The following is a 22,346-nucleotide window of genomic DNA, read 5'->3' on the forward strand; positions in this document are numbered from 1 at the left end:
CCCTGTAGATTATGAACAACACTGAAGAAAGCTATTGAGGGATTGTATTTTCCCAATGATACTGACCAGAGAGGTTATCCCTTCTTGGTATGTAACTCTGTTTTGGTACAACTTCACACCTTCTATTATATATTTAGTTTATGGCAAGGGTCCATGATACTAATGCACTTTTACTGTATAAGTGAGAATTTCTTGTGTTTGTGATAGCACGGGCCATGCAACCCTGTAGGTGAACAGTGTGCATTAATAAAGGATTATGCAGCTGAGACAGTGTTAACCTTAGTAATGCAAACCAATGACAGATAGCAACAACAGCATCACCCACAGCACAGTGTCAGTCCATGTCATACACACACATGCGCACTCAAGTTCCAAAATGTGTGTAGTACAATGCATACTGGCCACCAATAGAAAGTATGGAGTGTTAACACTGGCCAATACACAGCATGTCACCCTGCCCATGTGTCCAATATGCACATACATGCAGACAGTGCACCTCCACCATGTTCACAAATGTACACCTGCAAACCTGTGCTGCACACACCCCACACTTACTGTCCACTACATAACACATGCTGACACAACTGCACACATCAGCCAAGTGGCACATGGGCAAACAAAACACAATTGGAATAAACACTGGTGGAAATAATACAACATTGCTAATTGCAGCTTTAATGCATCATGCCTGCTCAGCTACACCTTCAAGGATATCATTACACTTTACTGCTGACAACATACTACACATTCAATCATTGCTATACTTTATTAAAGTCACCCTGTGCATCAGCACCATGTTAGCCTGTTCCTGCATCAGTGTTACAGATGACAGGAGGTGGCACAGGTTTCATTATATGCACAGGGTGTGTTGTTGGTTTGCCAGAGGCCTACACTGAGACATACAATCGACATGTGTGTGTGAGTGTGTGTGTGAGGGCCATGAGTACTGTTATGGGCCAATGCTGATGTAATGTGTGTGGGTATGTATTTTGCCCTAGGTTTTTGGATTATGTGTGTGTGTGTCTACATGCACACAGTTCCACCATGTGGCTGCCATATACTGGGATTTGTGAGACAGCTACAGACTGAACCTGGCAAGCTTTACAGATCACCATCTTTGGCCATGGATACGGAACCTGTGCCTGGCAGGGGTGCTACAGACAGTGTCAGGTACTAATCCAGACTGGGTAATATCCAAAGAGGTTGACATATGTCCACTAGATCCAGGTCCCTGTTGGGACTGGCCAGAGCCACGTGCATGTGGTCTTCTAGGGCAGTCTATGGACAGCCGCCCCAACATTGCTGGGTCTGGTACTGGCACTACGGCAGTGGCTGTGACTTGCTGGATGTCCACGGCAACCTCCAGCTGCTGATGTTGCTGGCATACATCCATGTCGATGTCTCAACCATCCCACACTGTTCTGACACATGGACATGACATTGTGGAGGACATTCAATGTCTCACCCCAACATCTATCATTGACCTCAGTGTAATTACATATGGCACCTGCTAGGTCATAGATACTGTCATTTACAGAGGTGTTATGAGCCCTCTGTGCCCTTAGTCCCTGTCTGGTGTACCGCTCCATTCATGTCTGTGCCTCCATGACAGCCTGGAACATGATTGTGGTAGAAAGAGGTGTGGCACATCTGCTAGGGGCATGATGACCAGCAGTGCTCTGATGAGAACCCCTGGGCATCTGCCTATGTGGTACCGTTCCAGACATCTGGCTATGGCTGCTGTGTCCTGATACATGTGCCATAGATACCACACTGTCCTGGCCAGTGCCAACCATACATTGTCCCTCAGCTAAGGGCAATGGTGATGATGGATGTACAGGCAGTATGACTGTGTGCATGGATGGGGTGAAGACTTTTGTAGTGTCAATTGATGGCCCAACAACAAACCCTGACAAACGTGCCTGTGCCTCAACACACCTATCCTCATGATCACTGTCTGTCTCAGTGACATCAGGTTCCCTGCTGTACTGAACCAGCTCCACCTCGACACCTGTGAGAGGAAAACAGGAATCACACTTTAAGATGTGAACATGATGTCAGACCACATGTGCACATGCACACATGCACACATGCGCATATGCACACATGCACACATGTGCACATGCACACATGCACACATGCGCACATGTACACACACACAAAAATACACTCCTCCCTAAAGCAGACACACACAACACCAGCAATCTCAGAACATACACAATAGCAGGTGATGGTGGGGTACAATATCACAAGCAAAACAGTCATATCACATATGTCAGTATGCAGGACATGTGTTGCTCAACAGCATGCAGTGCAAGTGTAAACAGTCCTTGTTACTAACAGTATTCATGGCTTTGATGCATGTGCTTTGTTATTAGGTGATGGGCCTCCCTCTGGAACACAATGCATACATAGGCACAACATTGCTGTGCAGGTATTCAAAACTCTGTAATGTACTGTGCACTATAACAGACAGGTGTACATACCATGCCTGGATGGGTAGCTGTGTGTCAGATAAGTATCCAATGCTGATTACAGCCTCTGTGTCTTTAGCAAATAATTGTAGACACATTTTTTGCACATGCATGATGAGTATTCACACAACATCATCAGTGGTACATGGATAATTTGTGGAATACCATTCGGCCACATACCCAACATATGGTACTTATGGTGAGTGTAGATCATATTGTGGACATGCCAGTGTCATCCATGACATGGCATGGTAAAACACAACTGCATATTTAAACACTACACATACCCAATGTATGTCATATGACCTAGCCACTCAATAGCATCACAAGACATATATGTGTCAGTTGTGCAAATGGTAATTGTATGAATATTGTTTAGAGGTGCATATGTGTGCACACATGCAACATTAAGGTGTATAGCAAGGTGTATAGCAATGAAAGCTATGTGTAGTACTGCGGTTACAATAACTGGATGGGATATAGTACCATAGGCCATCATCATGAAGCATCATGTGGTCACTCAAGGCTACAAATGTCTCCCAAACCAGCACTACTCATGCTGTACCAGATCTGTACTACCTTGGCTACATTCACCATTTCACAACCAGTTGTTACATGAGTTTGTAAGGAGGTCAATAAGGAGCATTCCCTGACATGAATATGTAGTGTGTTGCAGAGTGTTTAAATGCCCCATGATAGGCCTCTACCCCTCAGGTATATTATGTGTAATGTGTGGATGAGATTTTGGATACTGGAGTGTGTCTTTACAGAGGGTTTGGGAATCCTTTATGTGTAGCATGTTAAAATGCTCTGTGTATGACATAGATGTGTATGTTATGTGCATGTTGAGTATCAACTGTGCCTATCCAATGGTCACTACAGTCTAGCCACATTTGTTTGAGATGGTCTGGGTATTGTATGTGTTTGAGGCAGCTAATCACATTAGTGAGATGTGTGTGGTCTTACACCAAACATGCACAGCATGCATTATGGGTAGGTGTGTTACATGTGTGCATGGCCTACACCTTAACTATGACATGCACTTTTTATTTACAATAATAAATGTAGAACACACTTACCAGCATATGTCCACTGCCTTTATGTCACCCCAGAGGGACCTACATAGAGATGAGGCAGTTTGTCAGTTGCCACAACTGTGGCATTGCTACTGTGTGTTTGCAATCTTACAGTACAACAACAGTTTACATTCACAGGGCTACAGATTATGTTCCAAATGATCAGTATTGCACAACAACAGGCTCCACATCTTTTAACGACACACTCCACATGTCACATATGCATGATCTACCAATACAGATAACAGTAGTCTACATATTTTGCATGTTACCTGCATGCTCCATGTGTGCTTGCTAGGTGGCTCCAACCTCCAACATGGTGTATGTCTGCTGCTGTTGTTGTTGGGCAGGTGCCACCAGGCTCAGGAGCAGCTCCTCCACTCTGGTGAGGGAGGGATGGATATTAACACCACCTCCTGTTGCAAGCTGTTGTCTCTGCACATCAGCAGCACGCTGACAGACATGTCTGAGAAGATTACTGCAGTGGTGGCATTCCTGCTCATATGTCCAGTTATGCAGGCCTGCTTCATTTACCCTGCAGAAAACATCTTGCCACATTGCAGTACACTCCTGCTGGTCCTGGCTGGTTCGTGAGAACATGAGACTGTAGTGCTGAATCATACTGGTAGTAATTATGTCATCTTCAGCACTACTGTTTCTGGGGTTCCTGCAATGTGCCATGATCCCTAGAAGACATAAACATGAAAATATGACTGAGCAAGAAATATGGCACATTTAACATTATACAGTACAGATATCACTGAATTGCCATATATAGCAAACTATTAGCTAACCGAGAATGAAACACTTTAACTGCCACTTATCACTGCTCACCCCACAACTGCTTGGAAGTGCCTGTCTCACTCTCAATCTAATGAACCATGTATATAAGACTATACAAGAGTACCTGGCACACTGTATGCAACACGATGCACCACCTAGCCACAGCAGATATACATCAAGCTGATGTGTAAAGAAATATATCATCCATCACAATGAGTGTAAGGTCCGGTAAATGTATTACTATTATACCATACAACTTGTTAATGGCAAACCTGTGTCCAAATCATGTGCACAATTGGGAATATAGGTTGCATACTGCTGTAGTACACTGTGAATGTTGCTAGATACGCAGTTATATGTTTTACCACACATATGTCAAAGGACATGTTACAGACATACCCACACACATCAGACATAATTACAGGGCACAAAGGTATGACAACCCAGATAAGCTTTCAGTGTGTGCTGTACAGTACTGTGTGTCAGCACTTACACAACCTTAATCTTGAGAAATGTAATCTGTGATGAATACAGGGACCACACAAAACAGTGGATGTAAGCAATGTGGACATACACCATACTTTGCTGTACAGGTCCAGAGCTTCAAGTAGTACTACAGTACACACAGGATTTGGATTCAACATCAGTACCAATCAATAATCATAGATGTAGTGCTTTAGCTTCCAATGACACACCCTAGTTAAAACCAAGGGACTTAATCACACTGTATGCAATAGCACTTTTTCTGCCTAGCAACAGAATACACAGCTTTTGCTAGGATCAAAGCAAGGACCCATAATACCATGACATAAACAGATTCCCACTAAGCTATCCCACAGATACATATCTTTGACGTATTCACAAACACATTGACCATCACAGTCAGTTAACAGTACAGAGAATCTATTGCAACAAGTACCATTGGTGTACATATACATATATATGTAGGCACATATACATTTCATTTTTCATAGTGAGAATATCAATTATACAAAGGATGTGAGGTGTACAGTAATGTAATAAAATCGCACAGTCTTGGGATAAATGCATTGAAGGTGTTCACAGCCCAGGTAGCTTTAGCAGGCCTCACTGGCTTCAACATTGCAAACTAAACAAACCACACACAGTGTTTAACCACCACATGTCATATACCAGCACTGCATGCTGTCTTGTTTGTCACACACTAAAACCTACATACAAATATGCGCATACCTTCACCAACATATATATCTCCACCCTTCACAAACAGTTGCAATATGTCCCCTGCTCTATGCACATATACAGATGTGAATATATATGACACATATATATTTCTCAGTATGTGTGTGGCATACACACACACAAGGTCCACACTATTGTAAGTCCCTGGGCCTCACAGCTGAACTGTTGGACCTTGCTGCAACACAAACAAGTGTCAGATATGAACACACACTAACATTAGGGGGTATATATGGCTACAAATGCTAGATAAGAAAACTAGACTGCTACTACAGTTGCCAGTGCTAAGCTACACTTTAATATGACTATCATGCATGTGTTGTTCTGTCACACCCATGTTTATATAATGTCAGCACTAATCCCCCCCAACAGCCATTGGCCACACTACTGTACAGAACACAGATAACATGGATCAGATCTTTGACAGTTAATGCTGAGCTACACATTTCACAGGTATGTCCCACTGCCCACAGGTACACACTGTGTTGTCCATAGCAGTAGTTAAGCAGAACATCTATGCATAAATAAGTACTGCTGCCACATATGAATGGTTCACATTATGTAGACTATTATTTAATAACATCTACTACATGCCAGTAAACACATATGTGTCACATACTTTTCCTTTGTATGATTTGGTAATATTTCTTTTTGTTTTTGTTTTTCTCTGTCTCTGTCTCTCTCTCTCTGTCTCTCTCTCTGTCAGTCTCTGCAATAGAGTGATTGAGTTGTTGGCAGAGATTGCAACCTGCTTTTGTAGGTATGAGCATGTGATGGCCTCTGCACCAATTAGTGGCCACCACTTGCTAATTGCATACAGCCTGCTGTGTAGTAATTGCAGTAATTACTGTCATAGCAACCCAGTACTATAAATTGCTAACTCAGGTAAGCGTGGCCCTTTCAGCTTTCCAGGATGGAGATCATCCTTGTTTGCTGTGGACATCATTGTTTAAGACAGAAGGTTGGTATAGTTCTTATATCAGAAGCCAGGGGTGTAGCAGAGATTTACATTTTGTACTCAGACCTAATGTTGCTGCTTCAACTACCCACATGTCAGTGTAGAAATGTACTCACCCTTAAAAATGCTACCCCAATATACAAGGAAAGATGTACTTTCTTTTCAACTTTTACAATTAACTGCCATACAAAGCTAGTTATTGAGATGTATTGCTTAGGCACAAGAATTGTTTGTGAACTGCTATACTGGGAATATTCATTTACTCAGTTCTAAACAGTTTGTGCTTGTTTGTGTTGACATTAGCACAAGCTGCTCAGAAAAGCTGGGCACATTTCAGTACTGTGAGTATGCTTACCTACATCCTTGGTAGACCCTGCACACACAAGTATATTTACATTTGGGTAGGGGTGCAGACGTACAGAGAGCGTAAGTATTATTGTGTGGATTTTATCTTGCTGGACTTACAGGGTTGCTGTGTACATGTTAGATTATCAAGACAAGTAGTCTGTCTGCGTATCTCCCAACTGTGGACCTATCCACATGGTAGCTAGAGAATAGCCTGTTATTTTTTGTCTGTGCACCACACAGGTCTTTTCAGCAATAGAGTAATGGCATTGTTATAGTTGGTTGCTACCAGTACATGGCCACATCCATTTGTATTTCAATGTTGTATTCCTACATAAGGGTATGCTTCCGAAACTCCTTCCAAAGCTATTTGCACAGTGTGTAACAGCAGAAAGGCTGATATGCCTCTGTGTTTCTGCCTCTGCCAAACCTCTCAAACACTCAGGTACATATCTGAACAGACTCAGGGAAAAATAAAGGAAAAGTCAGGGACACCCTTAAAATATTAGTGCAATTAAGTTGAAACATTGAGAGAATCAGAGCATATGAATTAATACACCTTTTCTGAAATAAAAGTGTCTAACTCTTAATTATTGTCACTATTCATTAAGTGTAATTCACCACCTTTCTGGCCACAGTCAGTAGTTTTAGGAGGGATTCAGAGGGACAGAAATAAAATTTGTGCCAAAATCAGGGACATCCCTGAAAATTAGGGACAGTTGGGAGGTATGGCCTCTGCCCTAAACAGATATGCCAGTGTTTGTCCTGCTGTGATACTGTGTGGGGTTGTAAAGTGATGGTATAACATTATTTCCTGCTAGAATGGCTGCTTCTCTTATCACAGTCATGTAATATAATCCCACAACAACTGTTGGTAAAGATCCACAGAACAAGTTGTGTGGTATGGCATTCCTATTTTTCCTTTACATTCACTCATTCTGATGCATGATATATTTATTTCAGCACCAACTTGTTGTATATCTACCATGGCTTAGTGGTACTTCATGCTGTGTAGTGTGTTCAAGGTCCGGGGTTCAAGACTGACAGAGGTGTTTTATTTTGCTCCTGAGCAGAACAAGGGCCCTCACATACAGAGTGACTAAGGCACTTTTAAGCAGTTGTAAGCGGTTTGCACAGGTTTGAGTGATGCTTAGCAATGCTTAGCTAACCGCAAACAAGCGCACACTTGCGCAAACCCGCTAAGTACTGCTTAATAGTGCTTACTCTTGCTAACCCCCCACGCTCATTTCTTTGAAAGAAAAGAAAAATGAGGAGATAGGAAAGTGGTGAAAAAGGGGCACAAAGACGGAAAGACAGTATAGAAAGTAGATTGGGATGTGCAAGATGGGTGTAGGGAAGGTCCATAGCTGCCCATTTCTTTAAAAGCAACAGCTGTGCATATGGAATACATTTGGAGGTAGATATGAAACCTTCAACCCCTGAGAGAGGGGCGAGGACAACAAAGTATGTTGTAATGCCAATTAAATTACATTTTATGTGTCCAGTGGGCATGTGTGCAAAACAGACAGCTATATATGGGGCATAATTTTTATTTTGGGAGCAGATTGCCCTTTTTTTTAGGTGAGAGTGGAATGTGGGGTAGGGGAAGTAGGCATATTTGGGGAGGTAGGTTGGGGAGGTAAACAGACAAGACAAACAAGACACATACAGGAGTGGTATATGACACATGTGGTGGGTGAACACCTTTGACGGGGAGGGATGTTTGGAAATCACAAGCCCATGAGCCCACATATGGAAACAGTGGGACTGAGGTCCCCACCCATGGGCAGTCACCAGTACACCTTCACTGCCCAGAGGGTGGCTGTGCTGGGGGCTGTGTAGGAGGTGCAGGGTGTCCCAGGATTTGCACCACTCATGCCTCAAGTTGGCGTAGAGGTTCTGCAACAGAACATTCATTCTCTACGCACCACAGCCCAGATGATTCGAAGGGTGATAGGTGGCCCTCCTCCACCCATGCTTGCACGGGGGGGGGCGAGCCCCATCCACTGCAGTGTTTCCACCCGAAGGTGGCACAGGGCTAATGGAGGAGGAGGTCCCAGGCTGGCCACTGGACCTGCTGGTGCCAAGTGCCATGGCCAGCTGAGGTGGGACAGGTAGGTCCACTGGGACCGGTCTTCCCATATGAACTATGTTTTGGAGAGTTTAATAATGATATGGGTTAGTAACAGTCAACAGCATTCCCAATTAGTTATAACAGCATGCAAAAGTATTCCCATTAACCCAACACACCAGATTTTCAACAGTTGAAAAGCAAGCATAGCACATGCATATATAGGACAATAGTGGACATTACAACAGCATGCAGTTTGAATTGTTGGCAACAGGCCACCAATATTGTGATATTTAAACAAGGCACATGCATAGAAATAAATGCAAATATTTATAAACCAATAGGACATACCGATTGAGGTGTGGAATTGCATTTTTATGCACATACAGTAGGGTGGAAAAGGATAGCTCAATTAACAACGTATATATCCTTCTAATTTTCACTACATTTCTATTAACTGCAGTTATATGTCCCTTACATGTATTATTACACTACCCAATGTCCTTATATTGTGCAATTGGATTTTGCTAGATCATTATATACATGCGCTGTATCTTACATAAAAACTGTCCAAGATGCAGATGTTACTGCTACATATTTTGAGAGTTACTCACACACACTATTGCTAAGATGGTACACTGACAGCTTTACTTTCATATAATTATCTAGATATGTTCAGGTGAAAGTATCTGTTATATGTCAACAGCTCCCTACATTTCTGGCAGCACACTGACATTTCTGGGGAACAGAATACCAAGCTACTCATGTGCCAGATTAACCTGTACATGCTGAGCATGAACCAACAGTTGAGGGCTGTAAATATGCATAAAAGCTACTGGCACTCCCTTCATCCACGTTATATGGGCCTACCCAAGTGTGGGTTAACACTGCTTAATACAACAGTACTATTTGTAAAATGCAACAGTACAACAAAATATCAAACAAAATGACACTGACATACTCCAGGATTTATACATTTATTAAAGGATTATTACACCTTTATTTATTGGGTTAAAACACTTTTTGAAGGCTCTCTCATTTATTTTATATAACAGTACATGCAGAATAATTACTAACCTGCCTGATGATGCAGCCTTTGCAACCTATCTTCATGGGCTTGCTGATTCATAGCCCGGACACCTGCAGCTGTGAAGTAAATGCAGTGATATTGAGACATACTTATCCATAGTATATACAAGCATAGCAATTCTTAACTACTTAATACAATGGCTACTTACTCAGTACTGGGGCATTAGGCATTGCACGGGACTCCTGGATCCACTGGTCCAGTTGATCCTCCTTATGTCCCTTCAGGTCAGAATAATGGTGCCTGACCTGCTCACCAGTCGGAGGAATGCCAGTGGCACTGGTGAGATCATGAACAAGACTGTTCCAGGCCTCCATTTTATATTGGGTGCCCTGGTACTGGCCCCGCAGGAGTCTTTCCTCATGATTGTGGACAAGGAGCCAAACCATTACTTTGGACTCCTCAATGCCCCAGCGTTGCATTTGAAATTGAGTGCCTTCTCCAACACCAGCCATGCTGACTGCAGAAGGGAGCTACAACCAGTTATGGCAAGTATTCCCACCTGTGGAGCTTAACTATGCCTCATTTCCCACACATATTTGTGATTGGCCAGTTTTGAAAAAACTCAGCTGTAGGCACACCTGCTTAGCTGATGTTGACAATGTTTAATATTCCTTTGATAGATATGTGTCTGTTGAAAGTGCATGATTATGAAATGCTGTCATGGCTTAGTGGTTATGTGCTGTGACTATAGTGCAAATTATCCTGAGTTCGACCCCTGTCACTGCTTTTTATTTTCCTACTGGCCAGACCTGAATGGTTAAGGTACAGTAAAGGAGGTGTGGCCGTGTTTAGCCGACTTTGCTCAACTTTGACCGACTTTGCCCAACATTGCTCGATGTTGCCCGATGTTGCACTGGTTAGCGTGGTGCACAGCTATGTGGAAATATGTTGTATTTGCGCTGGTTGGCGTGGTGCGCAGCTACTTGCAAAAACATTGCGCTTGTTAACACGGTGCTCAGCTATGAGCAATTGGTTTTAAATATGCTTAATACTGCAAAAATGTGCATAGCAGTGCTTTATATTGCTTAAAATAAGTTACTCATGCCTCAGAATGCATAACCATGTCACCTTCATAGATATATATATATATATATATATATATATATATATATATATATATATATATATATATATATACATACATAATTCTTTCACTACTACATATAACATTTGAATGCTTTTTACAAAACTTATACATGATAAATGTCAGGAAATATTTTTGTATACAGATTTCCAACAGAAAATGGAACTTGCAGTAGTGGGACTCAAACCGGGAATGCCTCCTCTTTGTGCGAAGGCTCTAACCACTACGCTATCACAATTTTGCATAATTTTGCATATATTTTTCTTATTATCCTCTTCGGTGTCTAAGCTGCTAACTGTAGCTAAGCAATGGGAAAACCCGAGCAAACACGAGCAAATACAAGCAGCTGTATCGGAAATAAAACAAAAAAAAAATAAATTTCTTTTAATTTTTAAATTTGTATGAGGTTTAACATATGGGGGAGTGTAGTGTTACAATGTACACATGTGAGCAGACTCACTCATGTAACTCGACATTTCTTGAGTTTTGTCATTTCAGGGGCGTGGATTTTTGGACTGCTCGGCAGTCCGACATGCCCCCTACACTCATCCATGCTCTGTGTAAGCTTTAGAGTTGAGGCAACATGCCCTCATTATTATGCATGGTGCACTGCCGTCATACTCTTAGACTGGTGTTTCTGTGTAAGACTAGAATAGTCTTACACGGAAGATTAGTAAATCCTGGGGAATGTTTTTTTTTTTATTTGTCACTTGTAACCTTACTCATCTGACAGAATTTATCCAAATACTTTGAATCCAAATAAACAAACACTAACTTAAAGGTAAAAAAGCTTCTTCTATTTTATATATATATATATATATATATATATATATATATATATATATATATATAAAAACAAGCAGTTCAGTCATGATCTAGTTGCTGATTGCTGGAGTGGTACCTTGTATAAATATTAACTGTAACTAGTGCATTGTCAATAGCTTGTGCATTTTATATGTGCCCTTATGCACATTAAAATATATATAATACCAAGCTATTAACATCTTAGAGGCACTAGATCATTTTAGTATAACTGCTAATAGAAGGTGAAAGTAATAATATGCATTTTTCTTTTTATTTTTAACTTGATAGAGTTGTACACTGGGAAATACATGAGGGGCAGTGTAAATACATTTGCCAAGTTTACTCTGACTTGTTATTTATTATACTAGGATGGTAATGGGAATAATAATGTGTAGAAACTGATATTTTATACTTACAACTGAGTATATGTGCTTTAAAACATACTGTCTTATTTACTGTATCCATTAATATTGTAGATATTGTCAGTTTTGATATTTCACAAGTCCCTGACATAACAGTTCCTTTTTTACCTTAATCTCCATGACTGTACATGTTTAGTTTTCTTTTCCCTCCATAAACAGTTGTAAATCTTGCTAACTCTGTCTTTGAGATGTTTTTCTTGTTAGAATGCAAAAAGCTTCACCTATTTAGTGTCTCAAGTGCAGTACAGCCATTTTTTCACTCATAGCAGCTTTCCAGATGATTTACTTCATGAAAACTGGAAATATGTGACCTTTGAACTTACATCAAACTCGCGTGATGCTCTGCGACGTAAAATACATCAGCTTTCGATGCTGTACTCTAAAATTAACTATATCAGCTTTTCTACACTGTAGAGATGTAATCCTAGCTGAATCTACTCAAAAAAGATACTAGAAGTGTTTTTTTTATTTACAAAGCTATTCAGTGATGAGTTTTTAACATAGTAGTCTCATTTTACTGTCTGGATAAGTGCTTGAAGTCATTTCAAATACTTCTGATTCTTAGTAATGTTGGGGTATACTTATACTGCTTGTTAAAATAAAAATGAAGTATTATGTTTACTGTTGGCATACAAATCTGCAATGTAATGTTTTATGAGAAAAGAATGGACAAAATAATATTTATAGTTCTAACAATAAGTGTATTTATTATTTTTACTTAAATTACTTGATAATCTAAAAATCACATGCAAGCATGTTAACATATTTTAGTGATTCTACATGTATGCATCTTCTGGAAGATTCATGCAGTCACACACATGGTTTAGAACAATATACACCCCCCCTGTTTATAGATATACATAGTAAGAAACTATAATAGAATACAAACATAGTGTTCAGTACATGAGTAAAAAACAAGATAGGACAACATTCATAACTTTAGAGAAAGTTGCTTTTTGTTTCTCCTAACTCTCATACAATTTTCTCTGTAAAAAGTTCATTTAACAAATTCTTGTTAGCAGATCATTATCTTTGTTTTCCTCTGAAACGTGTTAAATATTGTCAAGATTAAATTTAGGAGACTGTATTCCTTTTTTGCATTTTATTTTAAAGTCTTACTACCAATTGTAAAATATAAAGGACTTGATATGAAGATGGCAGTAAGTTATTCTAAATCCTTATAAGACAAGTGTAAATCTTTTTGTTTACTTCATTATTTTATTAACAAATGTTTTGTTATTTAGCAATCACAAGGTACTTATTACTTGAAATAGAATGGTTTGTGGCATAATTGTTTGAAACTATATCTTATGTTCATGGCTGTTGATTAAGGCAGTCAATTCACAGTCTAATGATACCTTAAAATAACTGTTTAGAATACTTACATAGGTCAGGAGAGTCATCACATCCTAAAATGCATAGTACATTTCAGAAATTACAGGCTGAAGCATAACAATGGCTATTGATTGTAGGATGGTAGACAGTGGCTTGAATGACTTGTTCATTGAACCAGGAATTTTAAATTCCATGTTTGGTATTGTACATAGTTCTGATTATTTGTTAGATATGTGTAAAGCTAAAATTTTGTCCATAATGGAATACACAATGCAAGAATGTGTTTTCAAATATGGCTATATATAAATGTGTTTCGCTTAATGTCAATGGCCTTAATAACAATATAAAAAGAGAAAGTTTATGTAAATTCCTTAGAACAAATAAAGTGGATATAGCATTTATACAGGAAACCCACCTAATAGAAAAAGATGTGAATAGGTTGTTTTTTAATGGTTACTATCTCAGTATCAGACCAAGAGGAGAGGCACTATGATTTTGTGGACAAAATCCTTACCAGGACCTAAAATTATTGATTCATATTCAGACAAAAATGGTATGTTAAGTATGGTGTGACGAACCAGCTCACTGACTCAGGACAGAAATATTTAATCCACAAGTAAACACCGAAAAGTGTCTGTAACAGAACAACACAGACTTTAAAAACTTAAAAACTTTTAAGCGCTTTTCGTTTGACACATAGCAAACTTCCTCAGAAAGTACCAAAACAGTTCAATGACTAGTACATTTAAATGGAAAAGTGCGGGAAAACTACTCTGGTTTTAAAGGTATATACGCCTAAACACATCTTACATATGTAAATTACACAACATTACACAACCTATTAAAATCATGTTTATACGATCTTTTTATAGAAGGCCGTATAGATCAACCCATGCTCGACTACATGTGTACAATTTTTCCGAGATATCCAACACTGTTCGGAATACTGAAAATACATAAGGATGTAAAAAAATCCCCCTATGAGACCCCTCATTGATGGGCGTGGTTCACCTACTTACACTATTTCAAAGGTTGTGGACGGCATCTTACAAAAATATGTGGCACTTGAGTCTCAGATTTGTAAAGACTCTTGGTCATTTTTGTCCAAGATTAACGAATTGACCTTTAATAGTGAACACAACTTTTTAACAATAGATGTTAAAGACCTCTACACCTGCATCCCTCATGATATCGCTACAGAATGGGTGGCTGACATTATAAAAAAGCATGATGCTTCAGTACATGACATTTCTTTAATTTCTGAGTTGTTGGACTTAATTTTGACTAATAATTTTTTTATGTTTGATAATAAATTTTATTTACAGAAAATTGGTTTAGCCATGGGCTCACCATGTGGTGCCAGCGTGGCAAATTTGGTCATGGCCCACTGGGAGTCTCAAGCTGTTTTTCCATCAATCTATAGACCGGATGTCATTATTTACTATACTCGATTCCTCGACGACATTTTTATTCTTTTTAACGGTGATGAGGGCTCGGCTATTAACTTTGTCAATTTTCTCAATTCATCCAGTAACTTTTTAAAGTTTACTTTTACATTTAACACTAAATCCATAGCCTATTTGGATATTTTGCTGGTTAAAAACCTTACTTTATCTTGTTTTACAGGGCAGGTTTACAGAAAACCAACATATTCCAACTCTTTTTTGCATTTTTCAAGTTACCACCCATTCGATCAAAAGAAATCAGTAGTAAAGAGACAACTTGTGAGGGCTTCACGTATATGTAGTTTAGATCACGACTTCACTAATGAATGCAACACCGTAAGACACATGATCCTCCATCGTGGTTGCCCTGAGTGTCTTGTTGACTCTCTGATAGAAGAAGTCAAAGTTAAAAGAGTATCTAAGCAATTCTATCCGCTGTTACACCCAAAAAAAGTTGCTTGAGGTTGAGATACTTTCTGTGGATCAAAATACCACTTCTAAAGGGGACTTTAGCTTGGATCCTGAACAAACTTTCCGGCGTTCGTTTATAACAGCATTTAACGCCCAGTCTAAATTCATTATTGAAATTTTGATGAAAAATTGGGAATTGTTCAGAAATAATCCTTCAGTTCTTGGTATTCTTGGTCCTAAACCCTATTTTGTATTTAGTAAGGGTAGAAACATTAAAAACTTTATCGAGAGTGGCAATAAACCTGTCCGTAGATTAACGGGAATGTTTAAGTGTGAGAATTGTAACCATTGTAGACATGTAGAATGTACTAACCAATTTGCAATTAATGGTACCTGTTACAGGTTGAAATCAAAATTCAACTGTAACAGTAAATTTTTGGTTTATTTAGCCAAATGCTCCGACTGTTTTGCATTTTACGTAGGCAAGACTGAACGTCGACTCAGGGATAGAGTCTACGAGCATCAGTATGCAATGTCACATAACAAACTTGACAAGGCTTTGGCTAAACATCTACACTCATTCCCTGGTCATAAATGTAAATTCTTGGCCATTGACCAATATGTCCAAGATGTTAGAGGTGGCCCTGCTTCATTCAAATTAGAAGAACTGGAACTCTTGTGGCAGATCAGATTGAATGCCTTCAGCTATCCAGGATTGAACGAAGCATGTTCCATCTCTTGCATACTTAAAATGAATAGTTTAAACAGATAATTTTAATAATTATAAACCTATTTATACAAGTACATTTTTTATTTTTACACATGACAGAGTCCTTTATTATATATGAATTACATGTTTTTCCAGTTTGTGATGTTTCATGACTTAATATTTAGGTAATTCTTCACACAAATAAGAATGTTGTGTAATTTACATATATAAGATGTGTTTAGGTGTATATAGCTTTAAAACCAGAGTAGTTTTCCCGCACTTTTCCATTTAAATGTACTAGTCATTGAACTGTTTTGGTACTTTCTGAGGAAGTTTGCTATGTTTCAAACGAAAAGCGCTTAAAAGTTTTTAAGTTTTTAAAGTCTGTGTTGTTCTGTTACAGACACTTTTCGGTGTTTACTTGTGGATTAAATATTTCTGTCCTGAGTCAGTGAGCTGGTTCGTCACTTTGTGTTTTTTATTAGTTTTTGTGCCGGTTCCTGTTTTATATGTTAAGTATGGTAACTTTGAAAATAAACAGAAAATGCATCACCTTAGTTAATGTATACTGGATACCTGGTATCGGATCAGGAACAGCAAACAAGTAATTAGAACTAATCTCATTTAAAGCTAAAGGAGATATTATATGTGCAGGAGATTTCAACTGCATTCTTTCCAAGAATGACACTACTAAGAATGGCAACTTTACAATGTCAGCTGCAGCAAAAAAAATAAATAATTTTATTACTTCTTCAAATTTGAGGGATATTTATACCATAAGAGAATCAGAATCTCTACAATATAGACATTATTCTTATAGGTATGGTACACAAACAGCTAACGATAAGATATTTGTTACTTATAATTCATTATCTAAGATACAGGAAGTCAAGGTCAGTACATGCCCATTGTCTGACCATAACGCTATTTTTTTCAGAATCGACATAACAACTCGAGACCTGATGTACTGGCAAAGATTACCTGCATACATTACCAAATTAAATTATTTCAGAGAATGGTTGTTAAAAGAAATAAAAATCTTTCCAGATTTTAATGATAACAATGAGACCTCTAGAATTATACTTTGGGATACATTTAAATCATACTTCTATGGTAAAATCAAAAGTTGGTACTTAAACAAAAAGAAAGAATGGGATAAGGAGCCAAAATTACATACAGTCAAAAACTGACACATTAAGAAAGAACTTGGACAAAAAAGATGCTGCAAATTTTTCTGAAATAGAGCAAATGAATAGGACATACACAGACATTTTAAATCACAAAGTAGCAATAAATAAAACTGCAAACCTATACTATTAATCCAAATAATATGCATAAACTTGCATTTAAATCTAAAAGGCTGACTAAAGCTAATCATATTAAGGAAATTATAGACAATTCCATTAAGAAACCTAAACATGTAACAGATTTAAAAGAAATACTAGAGGCCTTTAGAACACATCATGAAACACTAAATAACACCAACCTACATAATACTGATAATAGTATGAGAGACAAGTTTTTGAAAGACAATATTGATAAAAGATTAATAAAAGAACAAAACTCTAGACTCCTTAAGTCTATATCATTAAAAGAGCTTAAGAGAAAATTCACAACATTAATAATAATAAGGCCCCTGACCTTGATGGACTAATAGGGGAAATATATAAGATGCTTCCAGATGAGACCTTAGAAATTCTAATAGATGTTTTGAAGAATTCAGAAAGAATGATGCCATTTTCCCTTCCTGGAAATATGCTATGATTTCACCCACTTTGAAACATGACAAGGACCCTAATTTTATAACATCTTATCGCCCTATTTCCCTTCTGAATGAGGACTACAGGATTTTTACATCTGTTCTAGCAGCTAGATTAAATCAATTTTTACCAAAAATAATAAAAGATGATCAAACAGGGTTTATCTTGCACAGGAAGATCCAAGACGATTTTATCAGACTATTAACATTAATGGACTATGCAAACAAAAAAAGAGGGAATTAACAATTATTAGCCTAGACTTGAACAAAGCGTTTGATTCTTTAAGTAGGCCCTATTTATTTAAAGTTCTAGAAATGTATAACTTTTCCTCAGATTTTTTATAATTGCTGAAGAAATTATACACTACTTCTATATCATACATTAAAATTGGAGCTTTCTTGTCAGGACCCCTTAAAATAATGAAAGGCACCAAGCAAGAGTGCCCTCTTTCACCCTTATTATTTGCTCTATCAGTGGAGCCTTTAGCTAACTACATAAGAACTAATGATAAAATAAGCAGCTTCTATGTCAATGCAAAGTACAATTCCAAAATCCAGCTTTTTGCTAATGATATCTTATTAACAATTGGGAACATAGATACCTCAATTGAACATCATATAGAATCTCTTCATAACTTTGAAATGATAGGCCTAAGTTTTAATCAAAATAACACTGAAACTATTTTGTTAAACAAAAAAATAAACCCCATTCTGGATAGATATAGAGACTTTAATTGGGCTAACAAAATTATTAAATATTTAGCATAGCTATTAAAGCAAACTGGAAAGACACTAGGCAAAAAAAATTCATAATGTTAACAGACACCGTTAAAGATTACTTAAACAAATGGAATAAAATGTTATTCCCCATGGAGGAAAAGCTATCATTACTTAAAATGATCATACTACCCAAAATTATGTATGTTTTTCAAGCCATCCTAGCACCTCCTTCCAAAAAACTAATGAAACAACTTAACTCTATATTAATAAAGTTTTTATGGTTTTCAAAAAAAACAAGGATTAGTCATTCATGGCATTACAGAAGTTGGGAAGAGGGTGGAATCTCATTTCTACATCTAGAACTATATACTGAATCAATTATTTTAACATTATAAGTCATTGGCTAAACAGCAAATATACTTCCAACTGGAAAAATCTACATAAAGCAATATTACTAGACAATTGTGAGGAAACAATAAACAATGATATGCTTCAGAAGTGGAAAGAGTTTACCTTGTTATAAAAAAAAAACATTTGTTTTAATACAAGTAACAAAAAAATGCTCTTGATTTGTTAATTACATAGTAAACAATTTCAAACAACTAATGTTCAAAGATTATAAGATGAGAAATTGTTTATTTATTATGTTTCCCATAGCATTAACAAATAAATGCTTGGACTCTTATAACATGAAAAAAATAGAAGAAATTAAAGGAAATGGACTAGTTTTCTGGCATCAGATTCTTGATCACAATTATATACAGGAGGCAACCTCTCGCATAGCAAGATATAACATAAATCAAAACAACTGGCTTTTAAAGGGCATATATTAATGAGTTTAAAATAAATCAAATAGTGAAATCCACACCTTGACCCAAAATTCTAACACTTTTTATGAAATCAATACACTATGCACAAATGAGGGACTATCAGTGTCAAGGTTATATAGAACATTGTGAATGGATTTACCAGCTCCAGATGAGTCCCTATGAAACTATACAGAAAACATTAATAAATCTAGCTTTTCAGAAAAAGAGAAATCAGTAATACTTAAATCAGTCAGTAAAACGACATCATCTCCCTTCTGGAAAATTTACACATGGAAATTTATTCACAGAAGTTTTTTCACTCCCAAAAATAGCATTGATATCGGGTAATGAGACATCATTATGTTGGAGATATGAAGAAGCAGTATATGCAGACTGGGTACATATGTTTATAAAATGTAATACTGTAATTCTGTTTTGGTTGGAATTCACATCCTTTATCAAAGCGTTGTGGTCAGATAAATGTGAAGTCACGGACTCATTGTTATTATTTAATGCTCCAATCCCATTGTATGCTCCAAGTACACAAGTGCACCTCGTCTTGTCGCTCTTGCAATAGCAAGAAAAAACATTACCTCAAACTGGAAAAGTAAGAAAGTTACACCTTTTGTGGAATTTATATCACTGGCCAAAATAGTTTGTAATAGAAAATTAATGACTATGACTTTAAGAACTATAAGAAAGAAACATAAAAAACTAGCTTGGTTAAAACTTAAAAAAATTGTTAGATAAAATGTGAATGTATTGACATTGTATACAGTTAAGATTTGTTTATATTGTTTAACATTTTTGATGCATTTGTATTTATGAAAACTCAATAAATTTATGTGAAAAAAAATGCATGCCAATGCACAACCCATTATGCTATCTCCTGTGTATGTTTGTCAGAGCAATATTTAAAGATTGACCCTAATATATGGGCTTTGTCCCACTTTTCTGTATGGATTTCTCCAGATGTCTTACTGTAAGGGGTCGAGAGGTATGTTTGTGGCCATAACACAGGCACACTGTTGCAAGGTGATATACATATGTACACACACACACACACACACACACACACACACACACACACACACACACACACACACACACACACACACATACACACACACACACACACACATGCACGCACTCATGAATCCCCCTTGTTGATAGCTGATCCCCTACCTGGCTAATTATTCATAAGATAGTGCAATATACATAGTGCATGAACCACAGAGGTTATACAGCTTTGCAGTGTCTCCCACTACTTCTCTGGAGTTAACAGGGTGGCACAGGCACACAAAATGGTATAGGCATTGCACACACACAGGCAAGACAGCCACGCTGCTACAGAGGATATGCATACACAGATACACACTCACACAGTTGCCAGTATTGAGATTACAGCACCTACATATCTAGTTGTATGCAGTATAGTTCTATGTCCTTTGTGCATATGCCATGGAGCTGCTATATCTAGGGCATACCTCTCAACCTGCTAGAGCAATACATATGACAAAGCCTTCAATAATGGGGTGATACAGGTGCAAAAATAGAGACAGGTTTTACATATTGCTCTTACAAGCACTGATAACCGATAGAGAGACCAGTTTAGTATTACCATTACTTTTGTGAAGGGCATGAGGTTTGACACTCAGATGCCTGTCATTATTGTCTGACTTCCGCTCTTAAAGCTTTGCCAGTGATTGGCCAGTAAACCATACATTTATGACACACACACTAAATATGTGAGCCAATCATCTTGACATTCTGCAAAACTGTATACATGTGAGAGGTATGTCATGCAGAGTGTGAAATAGTGCCTCTAAGGTTAATGCCATCAACAGGCCCTGTTAATTAATGCCATGGGGGTATCAGGAGGGCAGAACAAGCCTACAAATGGTATCACACCCACACCCACATAGGGGATATGCTTTACACACACACACACACACACACACACACACACACACACACACACACACACACACACACACTTGACAGTCTTGAGATTAAAACACCTACCTCTCTAGTTTATTGTACTATAGTGCTACGTAATTATCACATGCACCACGGAGCTTACATGCCTAGAAAGTGTCCAGTGTTGTATCTAAGTTGATGACATCAACAGGCCCTGTCAATTAATGCAATCGGGGTGTCAGGAGAGCCTCAAAATGGTATAACCAAGGGGTTCCCAAAGTGTGTGCCATGGCACCCTTTGGAGCCATGGCTTCCTCACAGGGGCACCATGAACTAATAAGCTTAGCTGCAAATAAAACAGTGAACATTTTGCGGTTTATTTTGCAGCTAAGCTTATTAGTTTGCGGCGAGTGTGAGTGAATGCAGGAATGAACGAAGAAGTGTAAGTGTGTATGTGTGAGATTGGGAGAGTGAGAGTTATGTGTGAGTGAATACAAGTATGAATGAGGAAATGGCTCTGTGTGTGTGTGTGTGTGTGTGTGTGTGTGTGTGTGTGTGTGTGTGTGTGTATGTGCAAACCTCCCAACTGTACCAAACTACTCAGTTTTTACTAAGTTTTGGGGTAAAATAATGGGGTGCCACGATTCCCTAGTGGCACCCCTTCATTTCCGAATTCTTCCCAGCTTGAATTTTTAAACTTTGCGGTTTGTGCTGATGTCATCATTTGCACAATGATGTCAGCAACGTCAGGTCCATCAGCATGTTGGAATTGAGCTTGCATGTGCATTTCTGGCTTGAACGCAAGTGGGAAATGACTACTGCTGCTGGGCTTTTTCTCTAAATGGATTTACTGCTGCTGCTCTATGGATTTGTGGGCTGGCTTTGATCTATCTGCCTTTGTGACTGCTGCTGG

Source organism: Protopterus annectens, chromosome 6.part0, assembly GCF_019279795.1.
Source record: "Protopterus annectens isolate FY-2018-M chromosome 6.part0, PAN1.0, whole genome shotgun sequence".
Classification (NCBI taxonomy): Eukaryota; Metazoa; Chordata; order Ceratodontiformes; family Protopteridae; genus Protopterus; species Protopterus annectens.